This window comes from Schistocerca piceifrons, chromosome 1, assembly GCF_021461385.2.
Source record: "Schistocerca piceifrons isolate TAMUIC-IGC-003096 chromosome 1, iqSchPice1.1, whole genome shotgun sequence".
NCBI lineage: Eukaryota > Metazoa > Arthropoda > Insecta > Orthoptera > Acrididae > Schistocerca > Schistocerca piceifrons.
In genome coordinates this window covers 654,591,681-654,610,836 of record NC_060138.1, presented here as the reverse complement: position 1 = coordinate 654,610,836, position 19,156 = coordinate 654,591,681, and the positions used below count along the sequence as shown (strand labels likewise).

At 45.0% G+C, this 19,156-nt stretch overlaps 1 protein-coding gene across 1 annotated transcript in view; it reads right to left on the bottom strand.

The window, feature by feature from the left end:
* Positions 1–19,156, bottom strand: part of LOC124762290 (facilitated trehalose transporter Tret1-like) — a 98,093-nt gene that overhangs the window by 22,589 nt on the left and 56,348 nt on the right. The gene's annotated exons all lie outside the window — the stretch shown is intronic.

The window sequence follows — 19,156 nt, the reverse complement described above, 5'->3', positions numbered from 1 at the left end:
TCAGCTATTAATTTTCTTTGCTTCTTTTACTAAGTTTAAAGATGATGATCAAACGATCGAAACCGGTTATGACACTGAATACAACAAATTGTCAACCAAAGACTGTTTTCGTTTCCTTGTGTTCTCTAGTAGGCAAAAGTTGATCTGGGAAGCTAAACAGTTAATTCAGTGGTTCTCACTGCAAGAATACCATTATCGAAGAACAAATCGAATGACCAATTCCTGAAAAAATAATATGGCTCACGAACGCACAGAAAGTACAAAATTGTTCACGGTTTCTCAGGGACTGTGGTTGATACAATGAAATCGAAGGAGGAAGAAATGACCAAACATGAGAATAACATTCGTGTTTCTTATCTCGCTAAGTAACACAGAGCGTTAAATCTATTGCATGTCCTATCTCAAAGAAGAAAAATGAGCGAAAGTCAGGTAATCAGGCGAAACTAGTGATTATGCTACGAATCGAATACTAGAAGTAGAAAATGTATTGTCTCTTGTGTTAAGGAATAGATACTTGAACGAATTTTCATTATGCAGCGGAGTGTGCGTTGATATCAAACTTCCTGGCAGACCAAGTTTATGTGGCGGCCCGAACTCTAGATCTTTGCCTCTCGTGGGCAAGTACTTCATTAGCTGAGCTGCCTAAACACGACTCAAAAACCATCCTCACATCTTCACTAGAGCTAGTACCTCGTCTCCTACCTTCTAAACTTCACAGAACTTCTCCTGCGAAACTTGCAAGACTAGCACTTCGGCTCACTGCTCACTGCTGCTAAGTCATCGTCTCCGTAATATCCTTTCTTCCAGGGGTGCTAGTCTTGTGAGTTTTGCAGGAGAACTGTGAAGTTCAGAAAGCAGGAAATGAGGTACTGCTAGAAGTGAAGCTCAGTTAGACAGTCACGCTTTCGCAGCCATGCAGTGCAGATGTGTTGTGTGTTTCTGCCTGTGCAGTGCACGCACTCGCTGTTGTTTACTTTCGGCAGCTTTTGCTTATGTGTCGCTTACATGTACTAGAGCTATGGCCAACCGTTTTCTAAAATCCACACCACGATTCACCTTTTTAATGATTACTCCAGACCAAAGGCTTTGGAAGGGGACGATTTCTATGTGACGAAGCTAAGATCCCAGCTTCTGACATTTGGGGCATCCATTTGTCCATCGTAAACAGTGTGATGTACGTCAAAGTCGTCAGTAATGCGATGTGTGAACAATTACTTCGTGACGCGAAACATGGACCAAGCTTTCGCCACGCCGACTGCAACGTCCGTGTGGTCACTGTCGACCATGTAGGCTTGGGCATACTCACCATGCGAGTCTGAATTAGCGTTCGAGACCGAGAGAGGTGGCGCAGTGGTAAGCACACTGAACTCCCATTCGAGAGGACGACGTTTCAACTCACGTCTAGCCACCCTGATTTAGGTTATCTATGTTTTCCCTAAATGATGAATGGCTGCACAGTAGGGGTGCCTGTGCGGTGAAACGGCCAGTAGCACCATAGTGGGCGAGATGCCATTTTTTGGGTCATAAATTACCTTCATTTAACGGACAGTTATAACTTTACACTAAAAGCACTTGGTCAATAACTAACACGTGGGTATACATGAACCCAAATCCCAGACTAGGCCGTCATCTTGCCTGTAAATTATGTTAATTATCATGACAGTTATTGCCCACTAATTACATCCTAAATAAACAAAATATGCACCCAAGTGAGCAGTTTGTTTGCATAAGAGAATAAAGCCCCCTTTGTTCTGAAACCAGCTGACGTGCTCTATTACCAAAACGTTTTCATTGTTACAATTATATCACCAAATGTTACATGACGATGTTACATTGTATCCTAACCGACGTCTGACGTCGTTTGCTAAGATTTGCAGCCACTTACTTCACACGCCACTACAATAAAATAACAAATAACTTTCTAAATCTTAATGCAGCATTTTTAAGATTAACTAAAATACATAAATTTAAACAATTTCTTTATTTCACCTTACTTACACTCGATTTACTGTATTTCTGTTCTTCATAGACGAAACTTACTCATATGTATGTTCGTCATTGAACAGTCTGGGGGGACTGATGACCTTAGCTGTTTAGTCCCCCTTAAACATCCCAACAACTACCACCAACAGTCTGGATGCCTTATACGTTCCTTACCCAAAGAATCCGTGCATTTGTGTGCGAAACGGGGGCGCTTTGATCTGCAGACGCAGTTTTCAGGGGTGAGGGACAGGTTTGGAAAGCCCATGATAAAAATCGTTAAACAGAAGTGTAAATAACTTTAGTCTGTAATACACTGAGCTAAAATAACCAAGAAGATGAGGGTAATGTACAATTAATCGTCAGCTGTGCTTTCGACGTTCCAAGCTGCAAGATAATATTTTTCATACTTACATGGGAAAGATAAATTAAAACGACACCTGCTACATCGAATGAACGAAATTTTATCGCATGCACAAGGAATCCTCAGAGTTTCTAAAGAGAAACGAAGCTCGTTGACATTTGAAAAATTTCTTTCTTCCGACAATTTGGATGCAAAACTCGCGTAAGGCACCATTTTCGTTAATATCGGCGCTAAAAAATTGGCAATGTACGATTGAATGTATTTCAATAACATTTTCACAAAAAGAAATTTGTTGTCAATACAATATGAACAATGTGAAAAAAATATAAATTAAAAATGACCGCCGCCAACTAATCCGTAGGGTCGCATCGAAGCTTTACATCACTGACTCGTGAAACTTCTCTTCCCATTTCCTCGAAACTACGTAAGTAGTACGCCTTACTACTCGCACATTTCGTTGTCCTAATGGAGGTTATTAAAATTGCACACAGTTTGAAGTACATCCTTGGTCCGCAGCCGGCCGCGGTGGCCGTGCGGTTAGGGCGCTTCAGTCCGGAACCGCGTAACTGCTACGGTCGCAGGTTCGAATCCTGCCTCGGGCATGGATGTGTGTGATGTCCTTAGGTTAGTTAGGTTTAAGTAGTTCTAAGTTCTAGGGGACTGATGACCTCAGATGTTAAGTCCCATAGTGCTCAGAGCCATTTGAACCATTTGAACCTTGGTCCGCACGTTGTGACCTCCTCTTTTCAATTGGGCTGAACTCTATGTCTCAGGTGTTTTCCCCTAATGCAAATATGTCGGACGGAATCCTAATCGTTTCATGAGCTGCCAAACTTGAAATCCGAAAAATTAGGGGGTATGTTCACTTCCAGCAACCACACTAAGCCGCCATCAATCAATGTGGACATGTTCCCAGAAATTTCGCTGGCATGAACCACGGCGAAAACGCAGAGGATTGGTTTCCCACGCAGGCCTGGCAAACCCAGACCGTTCCTTGTGTTTTCATGTCAATAGTCTGCAAGTAGGTCATGACGCCATTCCAAGGTTTTCGTTCCGCCCATACCAGACTGTGACTGTTGTATGACACGAGTGTAGACGCAATACCGAAATGGCGATTGTTCTTCTGTGGCAAGCGATAGAACGCCGTTTGGAGCCTAGAAAAGCAAGTTTATGTACAGTGTCGTGCTGTACTACAGTTATTACCACTGGATATATGACGAAATCATACGAGGAATATGATGTCTGTCTGCGCTTGCGTCATCTTGCTTGCTTCGATCGTGACCCCGTCTAAGATGTGTCTCACGTTATTAGTCGCAAAACAAAGTGTTCCTGCTTATTGAAATCTACTCCTACGTCTATTTGGAAGCGAGACAATGCATGTGTGTATTTGTATGTTGTGAGATATATGTATGATGTATGCAACTGAGAAACGAGGCCCACATCTGTAGCTGTTGCTCTGGCTGCTTTGACCATAGTATATTACACTGAAGAGCCAAAGAAACTGGTACACCTGCCTAATATCGTGTAGGGCACACGCGAGCACGCAGACGTGCCGCAACACGACGCGGCATGGACTCAACTGATGTCTGAAGTAGTGCTGGAGGCAACTAACGCCATGCATCCTGCAGGGCTGTCCATAAATCTGTAAGAGAACGAGGGGGTGGGGATCTCTTCTGAACAGCACGTTGCAAGGCATCCAAAGTATGCTTAATAATGTTCATGTCTGGGAAGTTTGGTGGTCAGCGGAAGAGTTTAAACCCAGAAGTGAGTTCCTGGAGCCACTCTGTAGCAATTCTGGTATTGCCCAAGTCCGTCGGAATGCACAGTGATGAATCGGAAGCAGGTGGTCGGACAGGATGCTTACGTGTCACCTGTCAAAGTAGTATCTAGACGATCAGTGGGCCCGTGTAATTCCAATTGCACACGCCTCGCAGAATTACAGAGCCTCCACAGCTTGACAGTCCCCTACCCACAGGCAGAGTTCATGGATTCATGAGGTTGTCTCTATGCCCGTGCACGTACGTCCGCTCAGTATCATTTGAAATGAGACTCGTCCGCTCCGGCAACGTGTTTCTAGTCATTAACAGTCCAATGTGAGTGTTGACGGGTCCAGGCTAGGCGTAAAGCTTTCTGTCGTACAGTCATCAATGGTACAAGAGTGGGCTTCGGCTCCGAATGCCCATATCGATGATGATTCGTTCAATGGTTCGCACACTAACAGGCCCAGCGTTGAAATCTGCATAAATTTGCGGAAGAGATGCACTTCTGTCACGTTGACAGATTCTCTTCAGTCGTCGTTGGTCCCGTTCTTGCAGGATATTTCTCCGGCCGCAGCGATGTCGGAGATATGATATCTTACCGGATTACTGATATTCACGGCACACTCTTGCAATTGTCGTACGGGAAAAGCCCCATTTCATCGCTACCCCGGAGATGCTGTGTCCTATCGTTCCAGCGCTGACTATAACACCACGTTCAAACTCACTTAAATCCTGATAACCTGCTATTGTAGCAGCAGAAACCGATCTACCAATTGCGCTGGACATTTGTAGTCTTACATAGGCGTTGCGACCGCAGCGCCATAATCTGCGTGTTTACATAACTCTGTATTTAAATACGGATGCCTGTACTAGTTTCTTTGCGCTTCAGTGTATAACCCACGATTATTTGCCGATAGTAAACGAAATATCCTGCCATACATGAATAATGAAATTTCTTTATGCTGTATAAGATCGCCAGGTTTTTCGTTTCAAATTGTGAATATTTTCTTTTTGTGCTGCTAAGTTTTTGACCGACCTATTTGTTGCCCTGTTCCGTCAAGAATTTTTTGAAGCAATCATGCTGAGGACGTACTGCCTCGCATCAACCGAAAAGCTTAGTTACGACGTCAACATGCTAATCTGTGGGCTTAAGACGATTTTTACACTGAATGGTGCCTTAATTTTCTTGGCTGGAAAATACTATGTTTGTTATGCCTACATGAGAGTCGATTCACTTCGAATATTTTAACAATGAATGCAATTTTTTCATACGTTACTCCCTACTAACTCCTGCAATGTTTATGTCGTTCATATAATACATACCGTGTGGAACAGTTTAGATGAGTTGTTATGCGTTAGGCTAAAATATTCCACGCGCACTCGAAACGGAATGTAAATCTATTGTAGCTGTTCAGACTGAAAGGCGCGTTAATTACCAAAATGTGTTGTGTGTCTGCGTCGACTAGTAATTGCAGATATGTGTTCGTTACGTCAGTCTTTGAGGAGAATTAGTCAAATGGAAATTGCGCCAATAATTCATCATATTGTGATACGGGGAGTTAACAGTGGTAAAATCACCACATATTCATGTAGCTCCTCTCACTTCGTTTACTACCATGACGCAATGATGCTGGAGTAATTACCCCAAATTCCTTACACCGGTTAAGTCTTCTTTCGGTGCTTGTTTTACTGTAAAGGGCACCGATCGGGCCCTATAAAGACAGCAGTTCTGTAGACGCCTGAAGCGACATGTGTGCTTGGAAACTACTTATTATGTCTTCGAACGGCCGGATAACGGTGCACATGTCAGCGAACAGGCGAGAAACGATGACACGATGCAACCCGGGAAGATCGCTTGAGGTCGGGACTCAAATTCACGCCGGAGTTGAGCAACAGGACAAATGAATGGCGGATCCGACGCAATAAGATATGAAACTTCCTGGTGGATTAAAACTGTGTGCCGGACAGAGACTCGAACTCGGGACCTTTGCCTTTCGTGGGCAAGTGCTCTACCAACTGAGCTACACAAGCACGACTCACGCTCCTTCCTCACAGCTTTACTTCTGCCAGTACCTCGTCTCCTACCTCGCAAACTTTACAGAAGCTCTCCTGCGAACCCTGCAGAACTAGCACTGCTGAAAGAAAGGATATTGCGGAGACATGGCTTAGCCACAGCCTAGGGGATGTTTCCAGAATGAGATTTTCACTCTGCAGCGGAGTGTGCGCTGATATGAAACTTCCTGGCGGATTAAAACTGTGTGCCGGACCGAGACTCGAAATCCGGACCTTTGCCTTTCGCGGGCAAGTGATGGTTCAAATGGCGCTAAGCACCACGGGACTGCGTCTGGCCCAAAAAAGGCCAGAGACCAAGTTGAAGGACAAGAATAGTGCAGGCGTCTCAATCTGCAGTCATTTCCTAGGGTTGACCTCAGGCGTCACCGTCGACGACAAGGGAGCTTAATACTTAGGACTTACAGTCAGACAGACCCAGTTATGTGCCATCGATTTCAGGGCAAACAGCGATATCCAGTCCCGCCAGTTACTATAGTTCAAATGCAGCACTAACCGCACTGCCGTTCATGCACCTTTCGGACTTCCTCTTTATCTGCACTGTAGCTGCAGCCACAACCAGCACTTTCTAGCGTTTTCGGTGGTGGACAAGAGTGTGGGGCCTCATGCTAAGAACTATACACATTGCATAATTGAAAAAGCAAGCTGCGGTTACTCACCACACTATCAAGGAACGTCAAGGCCATACTCTTAACTAACGGCAATTTGACAGTAGTTTTATCTTGACGTTTCTGTTGAATACTGCCTTCAAGATATCAATTAATAACGCACAAACTTCGATTGACAGGGTTTTCAGTGCATATCACCTGCTTCATCTAATGTACCACCAGTCCATAACGTGCGACTTGATGACACTATATGTGGTCGACGCACCTGCCGCAGGGGATTACCATTACTTTCCAATCTAAATTCCCCTCTGTATCTGTAGTATGAGGGGTAGTGAAATGAGAACAAGGCAGACGGAATAAAAGTAAATAAACTGTTTATTACTTCAAAAGTAATCGTCATAAGTAATCGTCATAACTGTTAAGACATTTATCCCACTGTGAGATAAGATGGTCAGTGCCATCATGGAAAAATGTTTGCGGTTGCGGAACCATGATTGTATGCATGCGTGCACCTCTTCATCCGAAACAAATCGACGGCCACGAATGTCCTCCTTCAGATGCACAGAAATATGGAAATCTCATAACGAAAAATCGGGAATGTATGAAGGACGTGTATGGCGTTCCCAGCAAGCTTTCGGCGGGGTGGACCAGACCACATATTGCCAATGTGGTTTCGACTACGCTGCAGATGTTCCGCTGGGAAACACTCCTTACACATCCCCCATGCAGTCTCTGTCTCTCCCCTTGCGATTACCGTATTTTTGGAGCCCTGAAGAAAGATGTATTAACAGTCATGGCGATTATTTTTCGGATAAAAACAGTTTATTAACTTTTTGCCATATGTGTCGTTTCCATTTGACTGCCCAATATATAAGTCGATTTAGATTAGCTATTTGCACCTGCAAATAATATCCTGCAGTATGCGTGTAGAACGTGTATCCACACATGATTAAAAGTTTAGTGGCAACACTATTCTTTCTGGAAAAGACGGTCGAGCTGATGGAAATCTCAGAATGCTCATACGAAACCCAGATTAGCTTTTCAGATATAAAATCGTCGTCTGTGAATTCTTCACGATGTCAGTAGATGAGTAAGTAGTCCATCCATAGTTCACCTAGGGCTGTGCACCATTCCAATGAGCAGTTCAACAAAATTTCTACGAGTATACGTCGACAGCAGTACGACGTACACTCGATTTGGCAAGCAATGAACACGGTGCGTGTTCAGTATTATAGGGAGCTATCGCAACGCTGTCGCTCTTGCTGTATAGAGGCATCATCCGTTCGGAACGACGTTTATTTGCTTGTCCTGGTAAGGTTAGAAACATCCGACACTTTGTTATATCTCACGAGATATCTCACATATTTTTCATTGCATTTAGTATGACAAACTTATTATTAGAGGTCTCTCACCTAATACACACAAAGTCAAATAGAGATATGCAGCAGGAGCTCTAACAATGTATAAGAAAATTGAACTGCAGGTAAGCTACTATACACAACATAATGAACGCATTATACACTCCTGGAAATGGAAAAAAGAACACATTGACACCGGTGTGTCAGACCCACCATACTTGCTCCGGACACTGCGAGAGGGCTGTACAAGCAATGATCACACGCACGGCACAGCGGACACACCAGGAACCGCGGTGTTGGCCGTCGAATGGCGCTAGCTGCGCAGCATTTGTGCACCGCCGCCGTCAGTGTCAGCCAGTTTGCCGTGGCATACGGAGCTCCATCGCAGTCTTTAACACTGGTAGCATGCCGCGACAGCGTGGACGTGAACCGTATGTGCACTTGACGGACTTTGAGCGAGGGCGTATAGTGGGCATGCGGGAGGCCGGGTGGACGTACCGCCGAATTGCTCAACACGTGAGGCGTGAGGTCTCCACAGTACATCGATGTTGTCGCCAGTGGTCGGCGGAAGGTGCACGTGCCGTCGACCTGGGACCGGACCGCAGCGACGCACGGATGCACGCCAAGACCGTAGGATCCTACGCAGTGCCGTAGGGGACCGCACCGCCACTTCCCAGCAAATTAGGGACACTGTTGCTCCTGGGGTATCGGCGAGGACCATTCGCAACCGTCTCCATGAAGCTGGGCTACGGTCCCGCACACCGTTAGGCCGTCTTCCGCTCACGCCCCAACATCGTGCAGCCCGCCTCCAGTGGTGTCGCGACAGGCGTGAATGGAGGGACGAATGGAGACGTCTCGTCTTCAGCGATGAGAGTCGCTTCTGCCTTGGTGCCAATGATGGTCGTATGCGTGTTTGGCGCCGTGCAGGTGAGCGCCACAATCAGGACTGCATACGACCGAGGCACACAGGGCCAACACCCGGCATCATGGTGTGGGGAGCGATCTCCTACACTGGCCGTACACCACTGGTGATCGTCGAGGGGACACTGAATAGTGCACGGTACATCCAAACCGTCATCGAACCCATCGTTCTACCATTCCTAGACCGGCAAGGGAACTTGCTGTTCCAACAGGACAATGCACGTCCGCACGTATCCCGTGCCACCCAACGTGCTCTAGAAGGTGTAAGTCAACTACCCTGGCCAGCATGATCTCCGGATCTGTCCCCCATTGAGCATGTTTGGGACTGGATGAAGCGTCGTCTCACGCGGTCTGCACGTCCAGCACGAACGCTGGTCCAACTGAGGCGCCAGGTGGAAATGGCATGGTAAGCCGTTCCACAGGACTACATCCAGCATCTCTACGATCGTCTCCATGGGAGAATAGCAGCCTGCATTGCTGCGAAAGGTGGATATACACTGTACTAGTGCCGACATTGTGCATGCTCTGTTGCCTGTGTCTATGTGCCTGTGGTTCTGTCAGTGTGATCATGTGATGTATCTGACCCCAGGAATGTGTCAATAAAGTTTCCCCTTCCTGGGACAATGAATTCACGGTGTTCTTATTTCAATTTCCAGGAGTGTAGTAACATAGGTAAACAAAAATTTCCTTTCCCTCCCCCCCCCCCCCCTCCCCAATACCGCCGACAGTTGTTCAAATTTATATGCCTACTAGTTCCGCAAATGGTGAGGAGATCGTAATGATGTAAGACGAAAATATGTATTCAGATAGTTAAGGGAGTCGAAAATTTGTGGCAGGAGGCTGAATTTCAATAGAAGGAACAGGACGAGAAGGAAAAACAGCAGAAGAATATGGGCTGGGTGGCAGTAATGAAAACGAAAGCGATCTCCTAGAATTTTTTTGCGAGCACCATTTAATTATTGTTAACAATTACTAACACTTGATTTAAAAATCGTGAACAAAGGTTGTATACGTAGAAGAATCTTGGAGAGACAGAAAGATTTCAAATCGATTATGTAATGACAAGACAAATACTTCGAAAACAGATTTTAACCTGAAAAACATTTCCAGGATTAGAGTCGTTAGGTAGACTCATTATGACCTGCGGAATAAAACTGAAGAAGTTACAAAAGAAGTAGGACTTTAAGAAGCTTGTACTTGGATGAGTTGAAAAAACCAAAGATTGTTGAGAATTTCGGTGGTTGGATAAGGTGACAGTTGACTGAAACAACGAAAAGGAACATAGTAGAAGAGCATGTGTAACCTTGTGAAGGCAACAAAGGAATAAATAGGGAAAAGGCAACTCCCAGTAGAAATCCTTGGATAACACTTGATGCATTGAAAATAACTGACGCAAGGAGAAAACATAAAAATGTGGCAAATGATGCAGATAATAGGGAATACAGAGCCTAAATAACGGAAACAAACTCGAAGACAATATTACAGAAAGAGAAGAAGAAGTAAATGAGGAAGAAATTGGATGTATAATAGTGCGAGAAGAATTTGTCGGAACTCTGAAAGAGCTAAGTAGAAACAAGTTTCCTGGTGTAGATTACATTCTCTCAGAATTATTGGAGTCGTTAGGAGAGCCAGCCATACAAAACTATTTCACCTTGCATGCATAATATAGAGGACAGGTAAAATGCCCTCAGACTTCTAACTGAACCATTACTTTAATAAGTCATGCTTGCAAAATACTGACACGAATTGTTAACAGAATGATGGAAAAACTAGAAGGAGTAGATGTCGGGGAAGATCCGTTTGAATTCCAGATAAATGCAGGATCACATGTGGCCGTGCAGGGCCTACGACTTTCCTTAGACTGAAAAAAGCAGACCTACCTTTATGGAATTTCTAGACTTAGAGAATGATTCTAACAATGTTGACTGGAAATCACTCTTTGAAATTCTGAAGGAAGCAGAGATAAAACAAAGGGATCAAATAATTATCAACAACTTGAACCGGAAGCAGTGGTTGAGAAGGGAATGAGACAGGCTTCTGGCCTATCCCCGTTGTTATTCAATCTGTACATTGAGCAAACAATAAAGAAAAGTATGGAGTAATATGGAAACGGATGTCACGTTCAGAGAAAAGAAATAAAAATTTGGTGTTAGGGCCAGAAGAGCAGTTTAACGGAATAGCTTGTGTTTTGGAAAGAAGTTATAAGATATTTATCAACAAAAGTAAAACAAGGGTAAGAGAATGTACTCGAATTAAATCAGGAAATTCTGAGGAAATTGGATTAGGTAATGACGCACGAAAAGTAGTCTTGCTATTTCGGTGGGAAAATAGCTGTTGATGAACCAAGTAGTGAGGATATAAAATACTGATTAGCTACAGGAATAAGACTGTGATTATTGCAATTTTCCAGCTGTAAAGTGTATCCCATTAAGTATCGCTATTGCAGTCGGATAACGTCGACTTCTTGCCACGATATTTTGGCTGACACCCATTCAGCCATCTTCCAGTGGTCAGACCGGAAATAGATGGATCATTGGAGCACTCCGTTTACCGTAAGCCGACATATACAGACCTGTCTTTGTAGGCGTCTCGGCCGCTGTGGCCGAGCGGTTCTAGGTGCTTCAGTCTGGAACCGCTTGACCGCTACGGTCGCAGGTTCGAATCCTGCCTCGGGCATGGATGTGTGTGATGTCCTTAGGTTAGTTAGGTTTAAGTAGTTCTAAGTTCTAGGGGACTGATGACATCAGATGTTAAGTCCCATAGTGCTCAGAGCCATTTTTTGCAGGCGTCTAGCTGCTACCACCCATCACAAACCATGGGGGACCTTCAACGTTGGTTCACTGTGTACATGTTGTGCCTGATGGGAACAGCCTTGCAAAAGCGCTGGTACTTCTACAGTCAGTGTTCAAAGATAATGGATTTCAACATCAGAACAGCACATCATTAAGGGAGAAGAAAAGTGACTATCCAAGCAATCAAGAGGGGAAAGAGCGGCTCAAGTCTAGGGCGCTCCTGCCGCACGCCCACAATATTTCGTCGAAATTAAGCAGAATCCTAAGAAACCATCAAGTCAAAGTAATCTTCAGCCCACCTACGAAGATGTGCGCTCTTCTCGGTTAGGCAAAGAACGACCTGGGATTGCGGAAGGCTGGAATTTATAGAATACCTTGCCTGTGTGGCAAAGCCTACATTAGTCAGACAATGCGCACAGTTCGTGAAAGATGCGTTGTACATGATCGCCACACTCGCCTTTCGTAGGCCCGCAAGTCAGCCATAGCAGAGCATTGTACCCCGCTGGACAGTACATACCACGGGAATCTTGGCTTCGAGGAGATCCTTCCATATTGAGGAATCGGTGGAAGTATGTTTAGCGCAAGATCTTATTAATCGTGATGGCGGCCTTCGATTGGACAAGGCGTGGGACCCGCTGATATTTCATTTCTTCAGAAAGAAAACATTTTATGACCAATGGCACGTCTAGCGACATTTAATCTTATTCTTTTTCGCGTATGATTTTCAACACCGCGAGTCCACATTCTGACAGAGAGCGCGCACGTGGTATCTCATTACGCATGCACCTGCGCGCCATAGATGGACCATTATTCGGAGAGGGTAAGTAACTCTACAGGGGTTGCTCATGAAGCGACTGCCTTTATGCATGCGTATTCGCTCCAATTTCTTGTATAAAGGTAGCGATGTGAAGTAGCAATAAAAAATACTATTCAGACAGCCTTATTACACTAGTATTTCACAATCCACACATTTCACCGTAATTTGAAAGAGTGTGTAGTCCCATGGCTGAAGAACGGGTTGAATATACCGCTGCCAGCTCCCTCCCCCTCCCCCCCCCCCCCCCACCTTCCAAAAAAAAAAAAAAAAAAAAAAAAAATTGTTCAAATGGCTCTGAGCACTATGGGACTTAACATCTGAGGTCATCAGTCCCCTAGAACTTAGAACTACTTAAACCTAACTAACCTAAGGACATCACACACTTCCATGCCCGAGGCGGGATTCGCACCTGCGACCGTAGCAGGCGCGCGGTTCCAGACTGAAGCGCCTGCAACCACTCGGCCATTCCAGCCGGCTCCCCCTCCCCCCCCCCCCCCCGGGGTCACATGTGGCGAGGAGGGATGCAATCACAATAAAGAAAAAAGAAAAAAAATATAAGCAATCTCCAGTGCGAAACGAACACACGTGGTTGAATGGTTATCAGTCGAAATATCGTGGCAAGAAATCGGCAGTAGCCGGTTGCATTCCCGAAACTTCTTGGAATAGGAAGAAAACAGTTCTGAAAAAAAAAGAAGAAATTTTGTTAACATCGAATGTAAACTTAAGTTTTAAGGAATGTGTTGCGGAGTATTTTCTGAAGGCATTTGTGCTGAGAGCAGCCTTTTACAATAGTGTAACGTGGGCCATAAGCAGTTCAAACAAAAAGCAAATATAAGCTCATCAAATTTGCCGCTACAGAAGGATGTGGAAAATTAGATTGGAAGATTGTTTAAGTACTGAAGATATGCTGAAGCTATCTGGGAAGGAAAGGAATTTGTGGCACAGCTTGACTAATGTAAGGGATGGGTTGGCAGAACACGTCCTGAGGCATCAAGGGATCGTCAGTTGATAGTGGAAGAAAGTGTGAGTGTGAAGACCGTTGAAAAAGACCAAGGCTTGCATACACTATGCGGGTTCAAATAGATTTAGGTCGCGGTAGTTATGCAGAATGAAGAGATTGGTACAAGACAGAGAACTGCATCAAACCATTCTTCACACTGAAACCGAAGCACCAACATCTAACATCGAATCCAACACTAAGAAATACTCGCAACTATGACATAAATATTGGAAACAGTAGTAGTTATATAGATAGTCTTCTTGGGTATGCAGCCGGAAAACGTAGTCATCTTCATACAGCATTTCAACTGACCTACTGGCCACCATCTTCAACTGGGTGTGCTTATGTACAATCTCACCACAACCATCGGCGGCTCCTTCATACTCTGCGACTGGCCCGGTCCGTGAGCATGAGCAGCCGCGCTGCTGCCCTAAAGTTCAGGTCGACTAGTAGCGCACCAGTGGCAGAACTAGACAAAACAATATGTCTCTAGCAGTACATTAATTTAAAGAAACTGCTGGTCGAAATGCAAGCCATTGTTGTTTAAGATCATGTAAAATGTGACAACGGTGTGCAGTCCTAAGGCATCGACTGCACACCGACCAGCTACTTTCGCTTTGCTTCAGGCTGATCTTCGGCAGCTGGGTTGTGTAGGGTTTACTCAGGAGCATTTCCCACTTCTCTCTGTGGGGTGGGTTTGCGTGTAACATCTTTATTTGCTTGTGTGTCTTGGGGGTGGGCGGGTACGAATTATCTCCTGTCTTTGGTGCAGATTCCGTCTTATTTCGGATTATTTACATTGACATCCAGCATAGCAATGGGTCGCGCATAGCGTTCCCTTGGCTGATGCGGGACTCCAAGGTTTCGTATCAGGGGATTGGCGGAAGTTCCAGTTCTGGTGTAGTATCTTCGTGCTATCTGTTGACGTCGTTGTGGCACTTCCAGTTCATCTGCGGCTTCATGGATGTACCGGTGCGGGAACTGCGGGGGAACGTGGAAAACACGACGAAGTACCTTATTTTGTAGCGATTGAAGGCGCTGAAGATGTGTCTTTGCCGTGTTGCCCCATACCTCGCAGGCGTAGCCAAAAATGGGGCGGATGTACATTCTGAATATCAGTAGACCGTTTGCTATCGAGAGGTCCGATCCTTCGTTTATGAAGGGGTAAAGTGCCCCTATCCTTTGAGACACTTTTCATGCGGATGTCGTCGACGTGGAGCTTCCATGTAAGCTGCTTGTCCATAGTCTCTCCGAGGTATTTAACGGAGTCCTTCCACTGCAGTTCGGTTCCATAGAGCCGAAGGTTCCGAAGATGAAGAAGCCGGCGAGGACCAGGTCGCCTCTTGGTGAAGATGATAGTTTGCGTTTTCTGCGGATTAAACCGGATACGCCACTTCGCCGCCCAGTCTTCTAGGGCATAGCAGGCACTCTTCAGGCGTGGGACAAGTACTTCGAGCCATTTTTCCCTAGTGTAAAGCATTGTGTCATCTGCGTAAATGGCTTTTTCTACGCGTGGTGGTGAAGGGAGGTCCGAGGTGAAGACGGAGTAAAGGACCGGCCCCAGCACCGAACCCTGTGAAACTCCTGCACGGATAGGTCGTGCCGTGGAAAGCGCATCACCGACTCTGACTGCGAAGGTGCGTTGTCTGAGGTAGGCAGCAACGAGTTTGACGTATGCCCTGGAGAATCCTAATGCGTGGAACTTCCAGACGAGGCCCTGGTGCCACACGCTATCAAATGCTTTTGTCACGTCGAGAAGAACAGCACTACAGAACTCTCCGTTGTTGAAGGCCGTTATGATGTATTCTGTCGCCCGAAGAATTTGCTGTGTTGTGGAGTGTCCTGATCGGAAGCCAAATTGCTCTGGAGGCAGGATTCGACGGTGGTCCAGGATGGTGTGGAGCCGCTTCAGTAAGAGCCTTTCAAAGAGTTTGCTTAGGTGTGACAGCAAGCTGATTGGTCTCTAGCTGGTGGGTAGTTGCCTGTTCTTCCCAGGTTTCAAGACAGCCACCACGATAGAGTGCTTCCATGCCTCTGGGTACGTTGCCGTGGTAAAAATCCAATTGAAGATAGCCGCCAATCGTACTATGGCGGTCCACGGGAGTTGCCGTAACGTCCTTCCCGTGATTTCATCACAGCCGGGTGCTTTGTTAGTGGACAATGCCCGGATGCCGTCTTCAACTTCAGCAGGTGTTGCGGGAGGGATGGGGTCATCATCTGCTCCATCTTCTTCGCGGAGGACGTCTGCAACTTCGTCTTCGATTTCTGCAACCCTCTGGGGGTCTACTCCGTCATCCAGCAGTCGGAAATTCGCTTCAAAAACGTCCGCCAGCATGTTTGCTTTATCTTCCGATCTATATGCTGTGCGGTTGTCCATCGTCAAAGGCGGGATCCGGCTTCTTCTGTTGGTAAAGAAACTGATCGAGTTGAAGTTCAGCGCAGCGTTGCGAAACGGCATCAGGAAGACGCTGACCCGCGCGCCAATGGAAAGAGCATGCAGGGCCTACCTCCAGAAAGATAGACTTCAAAGCCTCCCGTCAATGCTGAATTTACCAGCCACTCATCGCTGGTCGAGACCAGTTCGGTCGCAGAGTTCGAGAACACTGCTACTGAGTAATAGATAGACGATACTTAGCCTGCGTTCTGGGAGTGGTAATAGAGAGTAAAGTAATTGTATTTAGGAAGCACAGGAAGCCGCTTCATAACGAGAAGTTAAGTTATGTTTCTTTCCCTTTTAGAAATAAAGTATTCTATTAATCTGAAAGTGTTGGGTACATATCATTTTGGATTCCTGCCCTCCTCCTTTGTGTCGGTGCTGACTCCCACAGTAGCCGACACAACACCATGTCTTACTTAAAGGGAAATTCTTATCCCTGTTAAAAATGTTAAGAGAAAACCGAATTTCGGGAGATTCCATAACAAAATATCCCCATTGGCGAGAAGCAGGAGCAATCATTCGTGTCTCGTTATATATTTTATGGCCCTCATTAAGACAGTGTTACACCACTTCAGATTTCTCTGGCTGGACCAAACGAGTGTGACGATCGAGTTCCACTCATCGGTCCTGAATAGTACGTATAGTTTGGCCCTTATAAGCTATCCCACAATAACAAAGAATTTTTTATACTCTGGATTTTCTCAGTCCCAAGGACCCTAATCATAATCGGTTGTAAAAATACACGTTCGATACCACATTTCTTAAAATTCTAGAAAGTTTCGAGCGTATACACCCAGCGAAAGGTAAAAAAGTAACTGATTTACAAGAATCCTCTGATGGTTTCACCGGCGTTGCGAACTGAAGAGCACGACATATTTGTTGGTAAGTACAATCATCCTCCTTCAAATCAACTTTTAGGAAGTTCAGTTCCTGTATCAAATTTCTTAATCGGAAATGCCATACGCTCTCTTCACCAAAGTCTGCGAGGACTCTGTGTGTTGATGTGGTGGATAAGAGGTGATCTCGTGAAAATAACATCAGTATGCGTGCGTTTACTATACACCCTTTTCAAGGGTGGAAATTTTACACTAGGATGTAGACAGTTAAAATGATCCAACAAACGATTCAAAGCATTAATTCCATGATGGCGAACCATAATAGTATCATCAACGTATCTCCAGCAGCATATGGGTTTAAGAAACGATATCCTGAGCGCCATGTCTTCGAAGTCTCCCATGAAAAGATTGGCGACTGTGGGAGAAAGCGGGCTCTCCATACCCACTCCGTTAGTTTTTTTAAACAATCTGTCATAAAATAATCCGACGCAGACAGTTTGATATAGGTACTGAAACATCTTACATTTGTTTTTAAACGGAATGTATATACTGACCAACAAATACGCCGTGGTCTTCAGTTCGAACCTGCAGTCAAACCATCAGAATATACTTGTAAATCTGTTGCTTTTTTACCCCTGATTCTGGCAGTACACCCTCGAAAATTTCAAGAACTTTAAGATCATCAAAAGAGTATTTACACAACCGGCTAAGATTACAGCGTTTCTTGGATCAGTAAATGACGGCTTGGGGCTGAGGAAATCTGGAGTATACACAGTTCCTTGTCATTGTGGGATGGTTTATATTGGCCAAACTATCCGCACTATTCAGGACGAATGTGTAGAACACGATCGTCACACTCATTTCCTCCAGCCCGAGAAATCTGTGATGGCAGAAAACTGTCTTAATGAGCGACATAAGATGTGTAACAAATCGCGAATGTGTTGTAAAGAAATCTATTGAAATTCGATTATCTGACAATATTATTGATAGGGATACGGGTTTTCCTTTAATTAAGACGTGGTATCTGTTTTTATCTGATCTTAAACATGAACAGTCATATCGACGTGGGGCTTCTTTTAATTAGTGTCTGGCTAGTGATATATCGTTTTGCCTGTTTCTTCGACCGGTGCGCTGCTAGGCGACTCGCACTTGGGGGCAGCGACCGGCCGATCACGGTGTATAAAGGAGCCGCCAATTTTGCCGGAAACCCAGTTCCAACAAAGTGGTGTACCAGCATACTCATTTGAAGGTGGCAGCCGGTTGGTCCGTCTTCTCTCACGTGGAGATATTTGGATAAAATGGAGGACTCGGTATACCGAACACTATGCAATGATTCTTCGGAGCGAATGAAAAGGGAGACTCTTTCACTTCTTAAGAAGAGCTCCTTTCCTGAAGAGGTGTTTAAAAAACCTCACCCTGGACCTGCTATTGCCCTAAGATTATATGGTTTTTATAAGGTTCAAAGCATGAGATTCTTCTTCGTCCAGTTATGAGCAGTCTGCGTGTTCCTTCCTACAATTTGGCCAAATATTTACCTCCAGTTTCGGATCCAATGTTGCAAAATGTGCACATCATATTTCTAATTCAGTGGAATTTATCCGATAGTTGAGGTCTTTGTGCCTTGGTCTTTCACGAATGCTTGTTAGTTTTGATGTTGTGCAACTTTTTACTTCCTAGCGAAGATTCCTTGTTGTTAATTTGGTGAGAAACTCGACGATGAAACAACTAAGTTACGTCGTCATGTGCTGACATCGAAATATTTCTTATTTAATGATATACATTTTGAGCACACTGACGGAATGGCTATGGAGAGCCCCCTTTCCTCCACAGTCGCCAACCTTTTTTGGAAGGCTTTGTAGACATGACGCTCAGGACCTTGTTTCTTAAACCTACCTGTTTCTGGAAATACGTTGATGATCACAGGATTAATGCTTCGAACCGTTTTTAGATCCATTTTAATTATCTCCATCCTAGTAAAAAATTTACGATGCAAGTTGAAAAGAATAGCGAGCTCCTTTCCTTGATGTTTTGGTTCACAGAAATGACGCTGGATCTTTGGGGCACAGTGTACACTGAAGTCACAAAAAGCATGCGATTGCGATTTGTACCTATATGGATGGTCGTAGTATCGCGTACACAAGGTATAAAAGGCCAGTGCATTGTCATCTGTACTCGTGCGATTCATTTGAAAAGTTTTGCGACGTGATTATGAC